A 15,645-nucleotide genomic window follows, 5' to 3' on the forward strand; every position below is an offset into this window, starting at 1 on the left:
ATGAAGTATTTCTAATTGTTTTAAACATTTTTTTAATACCATTTCAATACCGAAATGTGGTATTGACAATTGAACAATACCTAATTATGGTATTTATCTGGTATCTAAGCTATCTTCACTTTCTCCACATTTAGTAAAATTTTCTGGAAATTTCACTGCGGCACATGTTTTTGTCTCAAGCACCAAAGTACCGCAATCTAATTTATTAAATGTCTACTTTTTGAGATGTAGGCTGTTTGTAATGCAATATTTGACAATTTCAGATAAGTCGCATGCAATTTCATTTATTTGCTTCAGGTGAAGATGAATCGAAACTGACCTTAAAATTTTCAAGAGCACGAATCTGGAGAATCAAACATCCGTTTAAGCTCAAAACTTAATCGATTGGTCACTAGCTGGTGGTGACCAATCGATTAGGTTTTCAACTCAAACGGATGTTTAGTTCTCCAGATCCGTGCTCTTGATGCTCAAAAGTTATTTTTTGACGGTGTAGAAAAGAATTGTATCTTGCCATATAAAAGAAACGAAATATTGTGTGGAAATTGCAAACATGTTGAAAATAGTTGAGGAAATGAACAATATAATGGCCTACTTTTCCTACCAGACGAAACAGTGCTGAATAGTGCTACTTTTCAGCACTGTTTTTATGGGTTCGTCAACTATTGAATCTCTTCAAATGTCTCACTTCTAATTGCTCTGGATTATTCAAACACTTATTTAAATTGTTGAACCAAATCCAACTCAGAATCGTTATTCAGAAAATGATCGTCTGGCGGACGTAGAACAAATAGTTTAGTTGGCATGTTAACTCGCAAACAAATCCGGATCTTTCTGCGGCGGTTTGTGTGGGACTCATCTGCCAACATGAGGAACAACTGTGTGTAAAATATGGCTGAAAATTGCATGTGAATGCAGCGTCTTACGTGTTTCGAATGCTGTTCAAATGTGCTACCGATGGAAGAGTGAAAATTTGTGACAGTCCTGTTTGAACAGTATCATAGCCTACGTGATTGAAAACTTCTGTTTCTAGAAACAATCCAACTAAAACGGCATTTTTCACAATTGCAAAAAAATTTGTATGCAACGCGTTGCAAAACTCGATTTTTTCAGCGCTCGTAGTATTTATTCAACTCGGCAAGCATCGTTGGATAAATGTACAACTCGTGCAGAAAGAATCATCATTTTAAAACTTGTTGCTTAAATAACTATTGTCATCTTTGTGTATCAAAACAATATTTTTTTATGAAAAAAAAACCCTGAAGTTCGTAGACACAAAAGTCAATTTGGAAAAATTGAGATGAAAAATTGTGAAAAATAATGGAATCGTCCTGGTGGGCTTCGATCCCACGACTATTTTTTTTAAATAAATATCAGTACGGGTTTTAAATGGGATGTAACAGCAACAGTCGAACTTGTATAATTCCTGCTTAGCAAAATTTACAGTAATTGTTGTTAATAGTTGATGACATCTTTCTTGATTTGAAAACAGCATTCGACACGATAAACCATAAAACTCTTCTGCAAAAATCGGAATGCTATTGGTTCTGAGGTTTGAAAAACGACATTATTGAAAGTTGTTTAACAGACAGGCTGCAATTCGTAGCTATCAAGGGTTGTCGTAACTCTTTACAGACGATCAATGTTGGAGTCCAGCAGGTGGGTAATATTGAGTCTCTTTTATTTCTAAGCTACATCAGTGATCTTGGAAACTGCCACTTCAAGGAATACCCAGATTGTTCGCTAACGATACAGCAAATTTTACCCAAGTAATGATACTTCATCAATCAAAACTTCTGTTTACAGCTGTTTACGAATTCTCATGTGATATTTTCATTTTCATTTACTTTCTTTAAAGAATTTCAACTTAAGTAAAAAATGACTACACAAATAAATCCTTCTGGAGAACAAGTTGCTATTAAGAAACTTTTGAAATTTAGGCCTTAGTACTTGATTTTAATCTTTCATGTGGAAGTCACACATTCAAGGAAAAATCGTACCTCTTTGTGGTCAGATGTACCAAGTTAGACCATTTGTCCCTTGGAACACGCAGTATTTAAATTTTATTTTGGTAGGATACACTCCAATCTTCAATTCCTTATCATTATCTGGGCCCATGCCTGCAAATATGAGCTTAGTTTTATGGTCCAATTATATAAAATGCAATTCCAGAGTGATTGAAACTGATAAATAGTAGAATATTCAAAACAAGCCTTAAGCAGTATTACAAGTCCAAAATTAATACCTTCCTTTCATACAAAAAAAAAATCAACTGCCAGATTGTAGCTAAATTCTTTAGAAATATAGTATATAAAATGCTATGATTAGTATCATGAATAGTTAAATAGACCACATTATTTCGGTTGAATTAGTTTCTAATGATTCAGGTACCCAAGGAAATCAATTCCACTGGGTATCCCTAGTTAAGTTCTTATTAACCCGTATCCACCCTGCAAATGGGAAAATGTTCGAATTGCTTCCATTTCAGTAATTCTTGACGGATTGCCTTCGTTTTAGTTTGATTGGAATTGCCTGGATGTCATCATTAGCATTTTTAAAAAATATCCACCTGAAACATTATTAAGAAGCAGCTCAGACCTGATAGAACAAGTTAATATAAAGAGTTTTGGCCGCCTGATAGAAAAATAGAAGAATAGTTGACAATATTCACTACGCTCGATGTTTTTCCATATTGTAAAAATCCTGGTTCACGACTCCATCTAAGATTGTTCTTATAAATGATGTAGTTTAACACCAAAATTTCGACAGTTGAGAAGAAAAATAAAATTAACTTATCCTCGGCCGCTTCTTATGAAATCCCATAGTTAGTTGAAGGTTAAAGTTGGTCTTAAAGTGTAGGGGGAGATCCCCCAGTGTCGGACAGCACCAAATACCGGACAAAGTCGAAACAATGAGAAATCATGGTCCAATCAAGATGGTGTATTAGTAGAAAAGAAAGCTCTTATGTAGACTAATGTTTGCGTAGAATAACACATCCTTGAAATATGCATGCCTTTTTAAAAAAGTAGAAAAGTTTGAAAATCTTAAAAAAATTGACGTATTTTCTTAATTTTGACCCTATTTAGTAATTATTTTGAATATGAAAATATACTTTGGATCCCGCAAGCATGATCGAACATAATCCTAATTTGATAGTATGAATGTATTTTGTAGCATAATTGAAGTAAATATGGACAAATTACAATTTTGGTTAAGTACCTCCTGTCCCTCAGTTTCGGACAGCTTGATTTGTTATATGAAATCTTTGTTATTATTGCATCAGTGTCTCAAAATACTTTCATTTTTCATGGGTTCCGTCGATCATGGTATCAAACATGCAATAAAATTAAGAAGAATGAACATTCAGAACAACATCGTAAAATGTGCTATTTTTCATCATATGTGAAAGAGGTTTTTGATAGGCATCTTGCAAACTAAGAAAAACTCACATTATTCTTGTAAATGTTGCAAATGCATTGAATTGGTAATTATAAACTATTTTTATAGTGTACACATTCAATGATGTTCAAATTTATAGAATTCGAGGCATTTCCAGATCGTGTCCGGTATTGGGTGCCACCTATCAAGATCGATCAATTTGGTACTAAAATACATCATCAAAACGCAATGTCAAAATTCATATTTCTATTTTCAAATTTATTTTTGTACACTACAAAAATGATAATATATATCATAAATGGGTAACACGAGCCCATAAAATCAATATTTTTCGAATTATGAATTTAGTGGCTTAAGTGTCCGGTACTGGGGGATCTCCCCCTAATTTAATTCTCCCATTAAGTCCGTAGTCGAAACTATGAAAACAAGTCAAAGACAGATTTAGTCTAAAAAATTCGGTAACAGTTGGTTGAAAGGAAAGTTGGGGTCATTTTTACCCGACTTGACACAGTGACCCAACGGAATAACTCCGAACCGGTGGACATTTCCAAAAAAAAAAAAAAACAAGATGATCGAAAAACTAGACATCCAGGCAATTTCAATCGAGCTAAAACGAAGGCAATCCTTCAAAAATTATTTCGGTAAGCAATTTCGGCAGCAATTTGAACCTTTTTTCCATCATAAACATAGCTTTTTGGTTCGGGATATTAAAAAAACAGTTTTTATTTTGATATAAAGGCGTTCTAGTTTAGGTTGGGATAATCCAGAAACTTATGCAGCTCCAATAAGTATAACTTTTTCATTCCTAAACGAAAAGGATTCCGGTCAGTGTTGGGAAACTCGTGAGTACTCACCGAAAACTGCAAACACTCTCGCGAGTATGAGTTGTACAGCTTGAACTCTCGCGTGAGTATACTCAGGCGTGAGTTCAAGCTGTACAACTTATACTCGTGAGTGAGTTTTTGGCTAACGCTAACTCACTCATGAGTAATTTTACTCACTTGAAGTGTTGTAAATATTCTTAAAGCTTGCGAATGGCTCATATTAATAATAGGTAATGAGTAAGGCTGTTCTTGTTGCGGCCTTATTCAAATGAATAGATGAAAATTTAATTCTTTAATCTATTTCTAATTTCAGATCACTACACTAGATCCGCATGACTTCTGTTACCTTATAATTTTCACGAATGAGAAATGATTAAACTTGTCATTTTTTTGAGCTGATTTTTCATCGATGGGGTGATATGAGCACCCTACTTTTTATTGTGAATTCATCTCATATAATCTCTACTCACTAAACACTCCAAAAGATTAAACAGCGAAAAGATTAAATTTAAAAAAAACATGTCATTGTCTTTTGTGTCCATAAACCGGTGTTTCAAAGTACACACTAGTTAGGAATAATTTACTTCTTTTAATTGATGCAAACCATATGGTCGGTATTCAGACAGACTGAACCAAGTGTTTTTTAATGGCTTCAGGACATACCCAGACATACCCCAGACATTCGAAATTTCAAAATATTTGCAGTATTTGCTGTAATAATGCAACTTATCTATTTGATGATACATCTGTATTATTGCTATGGAAAGTTTAGAATTGGGGGAGTTCTTCGCGTATCTTATCGCGTATCAAAATATCATCTAGTCCGGTCTGTTTGAATACCGACCATATGTGCAATTCAAACACATATTAGAAAATCGTTTTTTATTGCTGAATTCTGCTTCATTTTCTTCAATTTTACCACGAACAGAGATGCTTAGGATTACGGAGCTTCTTTGTGTAACATATACTTAGTTAAAAAGTATATGTTATCAGCCCAGGACCAGTTCTTCAGAATGTTTTGAAATTACACACCAGTGAATCAAATTATCATCAAAATAGACGAAAAACAAACAACAAAGCAAGCTAGCTCACAACCGTTTGTCGCAACTGTTGCGGATAAGGACACAATCAAAAGCAAAATTGTCATGACAATCACAGAGCGCAACATTGTTGCAACCTTTTCAACTCCCGATGAATCAGTTATTTTAAACACAAAACAAATTTATTTTATGGATGCTGTTTGATAATGTGTCAATGTTTACCAACACGGAAAAAGTTCTCGAAAATTGCAATGCAAAGCCCAGAAAATCGCTGCGCACGTGGTGATCGATCTTTGTCATATTCTGCTCAAGTGATGATAAACTCATGTTGCGGAATACGATTGTTACAACAAGAATAGGAGGTGACAATGTCTTTGTTGCTGCGTGCTGGGTGACAATTGATTCACTGTTACACACTTGATGTGCTAGTTCAGCTTGGTATTGTTCGCATCGTACTCAATATTGTTTAACTTCATTTTGGCTTGTAGTTGGTTTCGTTGCACAACCTCTAGCTATTAAAGGCTTTCATTTTGATGAAAATTAGATGATCATCTCTATGGTGCATGAACCTACGACCCTAGTTTGGGTCATGTCTGAAGAAATCATAACACGTATAGCAAAATTATCAATCTTACGTGTTTCGCAGACGAAATTCTACACGTTCCGCTCTAAACCAACTCGATTTTTCACTTTTAGAACTTTTAATTTCCAGATTTACAAAACGACGAAAGTAAGATTCTCCACTTTCGCAACCTAACCGCCACTTTCGCCGCTCCGCTATATGGGAGACAAAGTGACTTAACCACGAATCAAAACAAAACACTACATGAGTCGATTTTACACTGAAACAAAAACATCGTAAGTAACTGATTGAAACGGCTTATCATTTTGTCATACATTTTTTTGTGGGAAATTATAGGAACTACCTAGTGTTTTAACGCGAGCTGATTGCATGCAAAATTTAAGCGATATACACGGTAAAAAAAAATGTTGAAAAGGGGATTCATTTTAAAACAGTTTTAGAAGAAAGGTTGTGATTCTTCTTAATTGACTTTCTCAAAACCGTATGAATGTTACTTACGTCGATTTGGAAAAGTAATCGAGATATAAGTTCCTCTACATACCGATAAAACATTCATAGATGACTCGATTTTATCAGCAAATAAAGAAAAATAACATTTATTTTTGACGATGAATACAAATGTGTTTCGAATAATTTTATTAAATTGGAATGCATATTTCAGTGTGATGATTTGTATTGAGAAAGTAAAAATTCTTCCAGAAAAATGGACTGTGAAACCATGTCCTGATGAATTAAATTCATCAACACAACTATGCTGTAGCAATTCATATACTTACAATGTTTTTTAAAAGCAATTTCGCGAGAAAGAAAAATTAAGAATAATCAATTTAAATGTTTGAACTTTGATTAACTCTAAACTTAAGTTTTTTTTCTCCGTATTGAGAATCACTTAAACGTGCGGTATTACGTACAAGTATACTACAATAAAAGGATCATAGCACAACCGCAATAATAAAAACCTGAGACAGAGACTCGACAATACGTATCTATATTTCGTGCCAAAAAGAACAGCGTAACAAGAAATGATTTGTACGGCAAAATCAGCACCTTCTGTGCTTAGCCTTTTTCGCTCTCCTTTTCAATTTTTAATTATGCGCACCAGTTTTCTGGCAACACAAAGAATATACAAAAGGAAAAGTAAACTAACAAGAAGCCAAGTATCACATATTGTCAAAGTCGTCAAAAATTAGCACACGCTCGTTCAGATCTACTCAAATGTGAGTAGATTTCGACTCACTTTGGAACAAAGTGGAACTGCTCAAAAGTGAGTAAAGCCATTGTTACTCACTTTAGAGTAACACTGTCAAATGTCAAAGTTAGTGTAACACTTACTCACTTCGTTTAATCTGAAATTTGCGAAAGTGAGTAGATGTCACTCACTTCAGAAATGATATTTCGGGAAATAAATTTACTATTTGTATTTATAAATAGAATCAGAAAAAATATTCGAAAGGAATAACATTTATTTCATTATCTCATACATAAATAAAAGTACATGATAAGTAATAAAATTGTGATATTATGTCTAAACTTTCGCTTCTCTGGAACGGATCCCCGAAGGATATGAATCTCTGGGGGATCAATTTACGATGACGTCACGCGGCAACTTCCAGCGGGAAGATAACCTAAGTGTTCGCAGTAAACTGCGGACCGTGTTTACCAAAAATGAACGATTTCGCTGCGCATTCTTCCTCTCAATGTTCATCCAGTGGAATTCTCTCACTGGATTTTGATCCAGATGTTTGCCCGAGCCAGTAGCATTTCCGGAGAGACTGAAAAGAATTGATGATTAGTTCAATAAAAAAGTATGACGGTGAAACTTACTGTATATAAACTTTTTTCTTGCGGTTGTTCGATCAAAACCAGGACTTGGTTACCTTCAAAAACTCCGATCTCGCTTCACTTGATATCGGGATTAATTATAACAGTAACATTTGGGTCCTAAAATTTTTATTGAAATTTTGTTTTTATTTAATAACACGAAAAAGCATGTTACTGTAACTACTTTAGCAACTTTTCCCGCTCAAATAATGGCTATATCATGTTTAAACATTAATTTAAAAATTTGGTCCATAAATGAACCTTGACACTTTTGATCATGTTTGACGTTCGCTTAGTCGACAAAAACACCACAGGGGTTTTAGATCAACCACAGAGGTTTTAGATCGACCACAGGGGTTGTTCCTATCTGATGTTTCGTAAGGGACACGGAAAACAAAATACACTCAAAATTTGAGTTTAAGCCAATGGATGTGACAAAATCTAAAAAAATGTTTTTTGGGCTTAAACCAACGGAAAACATCAGAAAATTGAGTAAACATGTGTTTTTGGCCTAAACTTAAGCGTTTGGCACTGAAATTGGGACAGGGCTTTAGGACCCTATTAATCATCTATTGCACAACTTGCATGATTCGTTATAGGTAATTCTTCAGATTTTAAGCACTGTTTTATATTCTTACAACGATATTTATATTTATTACTGTTTTATATTCTTACAACGATATTTACTCCTAAACTTAGAAGCCGAAATTTTCACAAGTATTTGACAGTTGCAAAGTGAGTCAAATATGTTAGTGTTTACTCAAAAGTGAGTAAGGTCGTTTTCTTTCATGAGTGAGTAACAAGTTACTCACTTTGATAAAATAAAGCTACTCACTTTTGACAGCTATTATGAAAGATCAAAAGTGAGTCAAAGTCACTCTCTCGAGCGTGCAGCCAATCGAGTATTACACCTGTCAAGCATCTTCAAATCTATAGCAACATATGAAATGGGCAAGATGTCAATCGCAAACAAACTTAATGTATAACACTTTTACTAATATGTCTATTAAAATTTTAATATCAGTAAAAAACAGCATTCAGAAAAAGTTTCAGTATTGTTTTATGTCGCTATACGAACGAAATTGGTGGGGAAAATATTTGAACACAAAACACTTTCGTCATTATAACTTATTGAACCTTATTTAAGGGGGCAGGATCCGTCATAGATTTCGGAATTTTTCAAAGTAGTTTTTTTGTTTAAAATCTAGAAAAATTACAGGAAAATGTATTCACTGTATTCTGTTCTCCAACCGAAACATAGTGAACACATTCTCATCGAATAATTTTTAGTTTTGAACAGAATAACTGATTGCGAAGTTTCGATGATGACGATGATTACAATGATGGAGCGTTGATCGTTAGAAAGTGACTCTAAATTCAGTAATGTACCAAAAAATGCATATCACAATACAGAAGTCGACAGCAGCTGTTAACATACTGAATTATTTATATTTAAAGTCTTCCACCTAGAACGAAACATACGAAAGTACAATTGAATTTTGCTTCGGGAATTGCTTACTCACCATACTCACAAAGAGTAACTTACTCACTCACCCGAGAGTTATGACGTCATACTCACTGCAAGTATTACTCTTTACGTGAGTAATACTCGCAGTGACTTATGACGTCATACTCTCGCGTGAGTAAGAGTAAGGAATGAGTAACTCACAGCGAGAGTATTACTCGCAAACGAGTAAGAGAGTGAATAATTTTTAACTCTCGAGCGCAAGTTTCCCAACGCTGATTCCGGTTTGCTGCAGTCTCTTCTATATTGATTGGAGAATCTTCAAATTGATAATGAAAGAACTACAGCGCCACCTTTGGTCTAAAACGTAATTAGTATCGTTTTCTCATATGTTTTCGTCGACTTTCTTCACACAAACTCCAAGCTCGTTTAGCTGCTCTTTAGACTTGGGGGATTTCACCCAATTTTTTTTTTACAGTAGATCCTGGGGGTCCAAGTGAACAATTTTGAGAGGTGTAACTTAAGATATTTACAAGTTGATTATTTTCATATAAAAATGGACCACCTTAGTGACCACCCTGTAGCAGGTTTCGAGTGCTCCGAGGAATGCGGCCAATGCGTCATTACTAAAAATAATACTATGACAAAATGTGAAAATTTTCCCAATAACATTGATTTGAAACCAAACAGATGTTCTTGTAATTCTTTGTTTCTGCATGCGATATTGGGCGTTTTTATGAGATGGAAGAAAAAATATCGAGGAAACTCAACAATTAACATCGAAGCTGGTTTATACGAATGTATGTTGCCACCGTTCATACATATTTATAGACAATAACATCCACCCATCCTACTATGCACAGTGGCAAACATATGGGCGCTTCTATGCGAAGTTCTACGCCAAACAAACGAACCCAAGCGTAGATATGCGATTTCATTTACCTAAAAGCATCAAAATGTCACCGCCCCAAGTGCACTAAGCAGCACACAGCCGTCCCATATACAAGTGTGCACAGCGTTGGATGGAAAATTTCCTATCCTTGGCCGTTTTATTGCCGGTTGTAACGACCCAGCTGATGAGTTTATCCCTCTTGTCAACCTGATTTTGACGCCCACCCCGACCTCCAGAACATTTTACAGTCACTTCACTTCTGGTGGATGACTGTTTTCACCAACAAACACCAGAGATGATGGTGAAGCAATAATGGGATAACCGTTCGACTTGTTTGGACTTGCTACTTCCCAGGTAGATTGGAAGATTAATTGAGCCTCGTATAGAATGCTAATCCGAGCAGTGGAAATGGCATAACGTTAATGAATGGTCGGTCGGTCACTCAAACAAAGAAACCTGTTGAATAAGAAAGACGTCAGCTGGGATAGGAAAAAGCCACGCCCGCATTTCAACATTGAACGGTAGGTTATGTTGAGTTCTATTCTGTGATTCTGTTTTGCATAGAAGAATCATCATCGCCATCCGGCTACCGACTTGACCTGAGATAGAGCTCGCAGCATTGGAATCAGGTGCATGAGCGGAATTAGACTTTTTGATAGGGGTGCACGACCGCCTGAAATCTCGCCCTCTCGGAAATACAGTTACAGCTTTTTTGCATCATCACATTCTGAGAAATATTTTTATTTGTCGATTTCTGTTCAAAGCGACGAAATCAAGATCAATCGTGCCCGGTTCGCGTTGTGTGAGTGCAAAAAGATATTCGTGTTTAGTCGAGTATTGATTGCTAGATGGTGAGCTCGTTTCATGCTTATGATATCATTTTTTTATCGTAGCAACATTTCGTTGATGTAATTCTCAAACAAACTATGTATGGTTCGTCACTACAAGTGTCGACATAAACCTTATTTATTTGGATCGAAGTTCAATTCTTACCAGTTCCGATCAATCACGGAGTAGTAACCATTGTAACAGTCAGCCTATGCTAATGGAAAATAATCATAGACTACAGCGCTACAGATGGACGGAAATGTGATTGGGATCTATTTTCCCATACATTTGATCGAACCTCCTCGTAGAGTTGACGGATTCAGCCGAAACTGTCACATTAGCTTTTGTGGGTCCAAATGAACAAATTTGGGGGTGCAACTTACAATTTTTGTAGTTTGATCACTATGGGCTTCTTTAATGTCCATTCTACAGACCGGTTCCTTAAATTCTAAGGGGTGTAGGCACTCCCAAGTTTCGACCATGATCAGGTGATGGTGTAATAGTGTCAAGTCATGATCTCGCAGCTAAGAGCACACTCCTTTTCGGAGGCGAAGCAATGATTAATGAAGGATTTTCCGCGCACAAGCCACACGGAACACTGAGCAGCGTTTCATACCTTTCACCCGCACGAACAAAAAAAAACCGTTTTGCAGCCGTTCGACGATTCGCCACGACAACCGGGAGGCTCTCATTTCGATCGCTACCCAGACCCAGACCGAGACCCACGCATTCGTGTCCTTCTCGTTGTTCTTCGGTGCGCAAACAGCAAGTCCCAGAAGTTTGTGCTTGCGTGGCTCTGTTTCGCACTCTCCTTCCTTTGCACGGCTGCTGCTGCTGATGCAGAGTTCACGCGGAAGAAGGATTGCTCTTCGGTTGGAGGTTTCGCGCGGCGCGTGATCATATTTGAACATGAACATTAGGGTGGCCCATAATGATTGAACTGCAAAAAAAACTTAAGTTACATTTGTTCATTCGGACTCGCGCGTACCTAGTTGAAATCATGAGTATTAACTCAACAAGGACTGTTGGATAGTATTATTCCCATTATTATTGGTAATTAAACAAATTTTCTAGCTTGATGAATCAATGACAAAAGGTCGAAAGACAAAAGGTTGAAAGGTCAGAAGGTCGAAAGACAAAAAGTCGAAAGGACAAAAGGTCGATGAACAAAAATGAAGCGACAAAAGGTCGAAAATCTTTTTTCAAAGAAGGATAAATTTCCCACCAAGCAAATAACTTTCGACCTTTCGTCCTTTCGACCTTTTGTCTTTCGACCTTTTGTCCTTTCGACGTTTTGTCTTTCGACCTTTAGTCCATCAACCTTCAGAGGGAATTATTTTCGGGGAAAACAGCACATTTTTTTATAACTAATAAAACTGTGATAGTGATTTTTGACATTATAGTTTCTAATCTTTTCATAAGAGATTCTTCTTTCTTTTAGAAACAAGTTATTTTATGACCTGATAATGTTAGAATTATCTTAGGCACTATCAGAATCCAATTCATGCAGATATGGAGTGGCCGGTAGTAATGTTAACTTAGGTCATTCTCCTAGGAGACTCATAGTTCTTTTTATGGCTTCCTTTATAACGTATGACTCATATCATTCTATAGACAAAATGCGAATTTTACATCTTGTTTCTGACATCAAAATCGTGTGGTTGAAGCCGAAAACCGAAAGTCTCAGTTCGTAGCTCAAACGTTGCATGTGAGCTAGAACTTCATGCAGAATACCAAAACTCGAGCTGGACTGTATACAGTTAAGGTGCAGAAATCCTCAAATCACACTTCTGCGTGACGAAATATGTATGAAGGCGGGCTTCAACCGGATTCAAGGAGACCTGTATGTAACTGCCAAGGATAAGTGTGATGATCTTGAGAATTTTCAGACACAGAAGATGAAGTTCGCCAAGAAGTTTTTAGTTTGGCAAGCGATATCTACATGTGGAAAGCGGAGTACACCTTTCGTTACCATGAGGACCATGAATGGACAGGTGGGTTTGAAAGAGTGTCTTCAAAAGTGGCTTCTTTCTCCTGAATGCTCACAATGGTTCGATGATCTTCTGGCCGGATGAGACATTATGCAACTACACGTGTGATGTCGATTTCTTGCCGAAAGATCTAAACCCTCCGAAATACTTTGGAACTGCGGCCAATAGATAAATACTGGGCTATTATGAAGGAGCTCTTATAAATCGACTTTAAGTGATGAAGAATGTAGAATAAATGAGAAGAGTAGTGTTTGATCCTTTGGTCGTGTTGCTTGCTCCTGCGGGGGCGGTGATGCGGGCAGGATCAATCGTGTTTCGCGTCGCTCGCGCGGCACGAAAGTATTGCGGCGCTTATATTAAATCCACATCCAGCGGCGGCGGTAACGCGCAGAAGATATGCGCGCAATTCAAACGCAACGTTAAAATTCAAGTAGGCTTGGATTTTTTCGTCCTTCAAGAACACAAATGTTTCAAATTTACCCAATCTGAAACATTTGGTGATTTTCATTATCACTGCGACGGTATATCGACATTTTCAGATAATCGCATTACGTGGATTTATCTTGCAGAGCACAATATATAAGAGTCGCGGATCGCGTGATTAGTGTTAGTATTATTTGATACGGTGGTAGGTCATTTGGCATAAATTCGTTTGGCATGAAGCCGTTTGCCATAAAGTCGTTTGGCATAATGGTCATTTGGCATAAAGTCGTTTGGCATAATGGTCGTTTGACATAATAGTCGTTTGGCATAATAGTCGTTTGGCATAATGAGTCTGAAATCAAGTATTTCTTAAGATGACATTCGTTTTTACTTTTCTATTGAATCTTTCTGATGATATCACGCTTGTTTTTTGAGTCATGATACAAAATACTTTATTCAATAATCATATGCTCTTGATTAAACTGAAGCATATTAGGAAAGTTATTGTCAATTATATTTTATTATATACCCAGAAATTACCCTTCTTTCACTAAAGATTTTGATAGCACAAATTCACCCTTCTTTCAAACGTTCTAGGTTTTTTTTTCTAAATATGATGAAACTATTATTATAGGTATAAAAACCGTTGATTTAAAATTAAAATAAATTTATTTTTTTATATTTTTTTAAATATTTTATTGTTTCCAAGTGACAACATTGATAACATAGATGTGCTCAAGGGTGGTAGGTCATTTGGCATAAAGTCGTTTGGCATAAAGGCGTTTGGCATAATGTCGTTTGACATAATGGTCATTTGGCATAAGATGACATTCGTTTTTACGTTTCAATTGACTCTTTCTGATGGCATCAGGCTTGTTTCGGAGTCAATTGTAACAAAATGACACGATTTTTTTTTTCAGAAATTACCCTTCTTTCAAATATTGATGCTTCTTTTGAATTTCGCTATTGGAATATTGTTTTGCACTGCAGATGTTGATACCGTTTTGACTCATATTCCGAACACTTAAGGCCAACAGTGACTTCAAATGCATCTGATTGACATAAATTGGCTAATATTTGTGTAAATTTGAATTTCTTCGCAAAGTCTAACTGTTAGCTGTTCAGTGTACCAGTAATAATTTTGATTAAATTAGTTTTATTATTGTTTAAACGTAAAAGTATGTAACAGCATTTTGATTCAAATGCCGAACACTGTGTTTATTCTGTCTCATATTCCGAACACCTTGATTCAAATTCCGAACAGCATGAATAAATCGTATTCAAATGAATAATTTTGCAAATAAATTTATCTGAGCTTGCTCTATTGGTCTAAAACTAGAGAATCATCACTACTCCCGTGGTATAAATTATATTGGAGACGTTAAAATTGAATTGCAATTGACTGCCATTTCCTTGTTATTTGGTGACATATTTCAGCGAAACATTTCAACCTAATCGCCATACAAAAACCGAGTGTTCGGAATATGAGTCTGTTCGGAATTTGAGACAAAACGGTATATTTAGCACAAATTTACCATTCTTTCAAATATTCCATGTTTTTTTTCTAAACATGATGTTAGTGTTGACTTAAATTTTAAATAAATTTCACCTTTTTTTATACATAGGCTGTTCTGACAGAAGGGGGGCAATCGATAACATTGATCTGTTCAAGTTATTGGCAATAAGAGAAATCGATTACTGCAGTTACTTCGATGGGTTGTGTTACTTTTCCCCGAATGTCAATTCCCTGTACGTAAGTTCTCCGAATGCCAGTTCCCTGAATATCCTGTTTTCCCGATTAGCCCACATCCCCGAAAAGTTTTTGGCACTTCTAATTGTCGCGACATGTCGTAACTTCATACACTTCAGGGTGGTGAACGAACTAACTATCTAATATGCACCCTTCTTTATTTAATTGGCGGTTCTTTCGAGTTTTACCGTCCTCAGCATTTTTGCAAACATGTGTATACCCAAGAATGACAGAATACCTCCTTCTTTTGATTGCTTATCGTTCTTTCTCGTTCAGTATCCAGCCACTGAAGACTATTATAGCTTCTACTTAAATTGCACCACTTTTCGGGGAAACCGGTCATTCGGGGAACCGATGATTCTGATCGCAATTTTCGATGTCGTTTCGTTGTATTATGCCTGCGATTATTTTTGGCGTCCTATCTTCTATTAGTTTAATCATAATTTTTGCCTTCTTTTAAAAATAGGCTGTTCTTTATATTTATACTGTTTCAAATTTTTATTATTTTGTAAAGCTAAATGTCATCCATTTTTATATTTAGCTGTATTATCAATTCTTGAATGATGATTACTTAAGAACCTGCCAATATTCAACATATTTTTTTTCTTGCGAATATATGATCTCTTTTGCCT

This window comes from Aedes aegypti, chromosome 3, assembly GCF_002204515.2.
Source record: "Aedes aegypti strain LVP_AGWG chromosome 3, AaegL5.0 Primary Assembly, whole genome shotgun sequence".
Taxonomy (NCBI): domain Eukaryota; kingdom Metazoa; phylum Arthropoda; class Insecta; order Diptera; family Culicidae; genus Aedes; species Aedes aegypti.